Raw genomic sequence first — 4,942 nt, 5'->3', positions numbered from 1 at the left:
GTGTGTGTGGTGTCTGTGTGTCTGTCTGTCTGTCTGTGTGTCTGTCTGTCTGTCTGTCTGTCTGTCTGTCTGTCTGTCTGTCTGTCTGTCTGTCTGTCTGTCTGTCTGTCTGTCTGTCTGTCTGTCTGTCTGTCTGTCTGTCGCTGTCTGTCTGTCTGTCTGTCTGTCTGTCTGTGTGTGTGTGTGTGTGTGTGTGTGTTTAGGACCAGCGAACCAAGATAATGTTTTGATGTTTTCATTAGGTGGACGTAAAGGAAATGACTCTCTCTTCATCTCCCTCCATCTTTTGTCCCCTTTGTGTCATAGGGTCAGCTAGGAGGAGTAATGTGAATTCACTGAAGTTGATGATGTCTCCTATATGCATTGCTACCATCATAATGGCTCAAGAGGGAAAAAACACTTTTGAAACTGAGAAAATGGTGGAACAATTTAATGGGGGGGACGTAGTGAGGAGGAGTTGAGACTAATTTGACCATTGTCTTCCTCTTCACATTCACATTTTCCACATTTATCATTTGGCTCCTATGATGCCTGGTGGACGAATACTGGGTGAGTAATCAGGGAGGGAGGGAGGGAGAGAGGGAGAGAAAGAGAGAGAGAGAGAGAGAGAGAGAGAGAGAGAGAGAAAGAGAAAAAGACAGAGAGAGAGAGAGAGAGAGAGAAAGAGAAAAAGACAGAGAGAGAGAGAGAGAGAGAGAGAGAGAGAGAGAGAGAGAAAGAGAAAAAGACAGAGAGAGAGAGAGAGAAAGAGAAAAAGACAGAGAGAGAGAGAGAGAGAGAGAGAGAGAGAGAGAGAGAGAGAGAAAGAGAAAAAGACAGAGAGAGAGAGAGAAAGAGAAAAAGACAGAGAGAGAGAGAGAGAGAGAGAGAGAAAGAGAAAAAGACAGAGAGAGAGAGAGAGAGAAAGAGAAAAAGACAGAGAGAGAGAGAGAGAGAGAGAGAGAGAGAGAGAGAGAGAGAGAAAGAGAAAAAGACAGAGAGAGAGAGAAACAGAAAAAGCAGAGAGTGAGTTAGCTCTCTGGGCGTCCTCACTCCATGTGCGATCATTTGGGTTGATTTAGATTAATGCTTTAATTGGGAAACACACACAGATCGTGAACATCTGCACCCCATAGCTCTGGAGCCACCGCCAAGACAAACCCCCTTGCTGCGTCACACTGCCAGACCCCCCCCCCCAGAAACACAGGCACTTAGAGAAAAAGTCCCGTGTGAGAGAGACAGGGGTGTAATGACAGTACAGACAGGCTGGCCTTTGGGGATGGAATCAGGATCATTATGGTGGCACTGCCAACCCACAGGTAAAATCACACACACACACACACACACACACACACACACACACACACACACACACACACACACACACACACACACACACACACATTCACACCCACCATAGTCTTACAGAGGATCCCAGCACCAGAACAGCAAATCGGCACATTTGTTTTCACAGTGGTTTCTCAATGCCATTCTGACCCGCGCATACGAAAGGAATCCAGCTCTGATTTCATTTACAGTTCCCTTAAATGACATTAGCTTGTTAAATGCATTAGCCCTTAAACTTGACAATTTCTATTAAATAATTGTACTGTTTTCATTCCTGGGAACAAGCCCAGTGGAAAACAAAGACAGTCGGCAGGGAGGCTGGAGGGGTCAAAAGTCAAACAAACATTTTATTTCCAATATGGCCGCCAATATGGTTAGAGCCATATGGGGCTGTATGTGGCAAAGCCTCCTTCTTTGGCATGGCTCGTCCCTGTAGCTTCACACACTGGGGCATATAAAAGTTTACAACAAAGTTTACACATCTCCCATGGACACAGCTGTAATTCTTTACGATACAGTCAAACTGCTGAGGAAGGATATACTGTCTGAGAGTCTGGCTACAGTCAGCTGTCTGTCTCTACACTGAGTGCCCAAACATTAGGAACACCTGCTCTTTCCATGACAGACTGACCAGGTGAATCCAGGTGAAAGCCATGATCCCTTATTGATGTCACCTGTTACAGCCACTTCAATCAGTGTAGACGAAGGGGCGGAGACAGGTTGAAGAAGGATTTTTAAGCCTTGAGACAACTGAGACATGGATTGTGTGTGTGTGCCATTCAGAGGGTGAATGGGCAAGACAAAAGATGTAAGTGCCTTTGGTAGTTTGGTAGTAGATGCAGGTGGTATGGTAGTAGGAGCCAAACACACCGGTTTGAGTGTGTCAAGAAATGCAATGTTGCTGGGTTTTTCACGCTCAACAGTTTCCTGTGTGTATCAAGAATGGTCCACCACCCTAAGGACATCTAGCCAACTTGACACAACTGTAGGAAGCATTGGCGTTAACATGGGCCAGCATCCCTGTGGAACGCTTTTGACACCTTGTATTGAGGCTGTTCTGAGGGCAAAAGGGGGTGCAACTCAATATTAGATAGGTGTTCCTAATGTTTTGTACACTCAGTATATATATTGGGAGAGAATGAGGACATCTCCAGGTGTTTCAGTGCACCACACGAGGTTGGGCTCGGCCAGTGAATTCTGCTAGTAATTCCGTTAATCCAATTACATGAACAAATCAAATGGAATTGCTTTCTTGAAAGGTAAAATCCAACCAAAAATGTTGGTTATGTACAGTGCATTCAGAAAGTATTCACACCCCTTGACTTTTTCCACATTTTGTTGTGTTACAGCCTGAATTTAAAATGGATTACATTGAGATTGAGTGTCATTTGCCTACACACAATACCTCATAATGGCCTACACACAATACCTCACAATACCTCATTTTGTTTTTAGAAATGTTGACAAATCTGAAATGTCTTGAGTCAAAAAGTATTCAACTCCTTTGTTATGGCAAGCCTAAAGAAGTTAAGGAGTAAACAAGTGCTTAACAAGTCACATCATAAGTTGCATGGAATCACTCTGTGTTTAAAATGATTTTTGAATGACTACCTCATTTCTATACGCCCCACATACAATTATCTGTAAGGTCCCTCTGCCGAGCAGTGAATTTCAAACACAGATTCAACCAGAAAGACCAGGGAGGTTTTCCAATGCATCACATAGAAGGGCACCTATTGGTAGATGGAATCCACATGTCTGTTAGACACAACATGGGAAGACACAAGGGAATGACTCTGACACACACACACACACACACACACACACACACACACACACACACACACACACACACACACACACACACACACACACACACACACACACACACACACACACACACACACACACACACACACACACACACACACACACACACACACACACACACACACAAACTCTTCATCGTTGTCCCTGGTCGCTGGAGCCCCATGGTGCCCATAAAGAGAGGGGCAGTAAAAAGTTAAACGGATAGATGGGAAGTTAGGGGCCTGTGTCTCTAAGTGCATCTGAAACGTTACCTCTGTGGCCACTCAGGACCAGGCTGGCCTTTCTCTCTTTTACTACAGACTGCTTTACTAACTCTGTTTGACAGCCAAGCAGTAAGACCACCTGATGCTTTTGTTTCTCAGACTCTCTCTCACCACCCATAGGTTTGTAAAATGGTTGAAAAGGTTTGGGGAACTGAGCCTGTTACGTTCTGAACAGAGGGACAGGGTTTTGTTTAAGCAGGTGACTCTGCACCAACACACACATACACTCACACTCAGAGAACGCGGTGTAATGTGATTTACATTTACATTTTAGTCATTTAGCAGACGCTCTTATCCAGAGTGAATGCATACATTTTTTTTCTCCGTACTGGTCCCCCGTGGGAATCGAACCCACAACCCTGGCGTTGCAAACACCATGCTCTACCAACTGAGCCACACGGGACCAAATAAGGGTGTGTTTCCTCTGCTACGCTGCCCATCTATATGAGTCAGAGACCCTAGAGGACTGTGTGTCCATGTGTGGCCCTCATGACCTTTATCATGCCTGTCTATCACAGAGTTCACACATACTGTACACACACAGAGAGGTCTCTCTCTCATGCACACACACATCTGATAAAAACACATACAGTGTGAAAGCCTGTTAACAGGCACGAGGCAAACAGGAGACAGAGACGAGAGTCAGGTGTCAAGGCCTAAGCCTCAGAGCAGCAGGCCAAGAAATCAGACCTTGTGGACGGTGATTAATACAGCAGAAAGTCTGGGCTTTGGATGTGACCACAGCATCCAGACTGTATTACAGCTAGCCTTGGACAGGCACACACAGAGGGAACGGCTTCTCTCACCCAGTCTGACTGCCAAGTCAGCTCTCCCCTCTGCTCCCTGTACGGTTTCACTCCACAGCCCTGTACGGTTTCACTCCACAGCCCTGTACGGTTTCACTCCCCAGCGTTTGATCATATGAGCCTGTCACACACTCACATCACTGCACCTAATCAACAGCGAATGGAATAATATGCATACTGTATGCGTACACATACGCATTCCCGTACGCACGAAGACACAGATTCTTGCATGCATACACACATACCTCTCAGTCAGCTGGGCTCTCACACACACATGCACATGCGCGCACACACACACACACACACACACACACACACACACACACACACACACACACACACACACACACACACACACACACACACACACACACACACACACACACACACACACACACACACACACACACACACACACACACACACACACACACACACACACACACACACACACACACACACACACACACACACACACACACACACACACACACACACACACACACAGATACTCTCCTAACCTAACCCTAACCTGAGTTCATGTAGTAGGTCTGCCAATCAGAGCTCTGTATCGTTCAGGATAATTAAACCTGTCATCTCAGACATGAATGGAAACCAACAGCACAACAAATACATCAAAGGAAAGGAGGAATCAAAAAGAGGCAGCAACGGTTTGAGAGCCAGTAAGGAGTTCATGGAGCAAAGATGTTGAGATGT

The 4,942-nt window shown here is 45.7% G+C and overlaps 1 non-coding gene across 1 annotated transcript; it reads right to left on the bottom strand.

Annotated features, from left to right (window-relative positions):
• Positions 1-3,748: 3,748 nt before the first annotated feature.
• Positions 3,749-3,824, bottom strand: trnaa-ugc (transfer RNA alanine (anticodon UGC)). Its single transcript has one exon. It is a non-coding gene; the product is annotated as a tRNA-Ala (tRNA).
• Between the last annotated feature and the right edge of the window lie 1,118 nt (positions 3,825-4,942).

Source organism: Salmo salar, chromosome 11 (genome assembly GCF_965601325.2).
Source record: "Salmo salar chromosome 11, fSalSal1, whole genome shotgun sequence".
NCBI classification, from domain to species: domain Eukaryota; kingdom Metazoa; phylum Chordata; class Actinopteri; order Salmoniformes; family Salmonidae; genus Salmo; species Salmo salar.
Note: the sequence above shows the minus strand (reverse complement) of the source record. Positions and strands in the feature narration are given on the sequence as shown.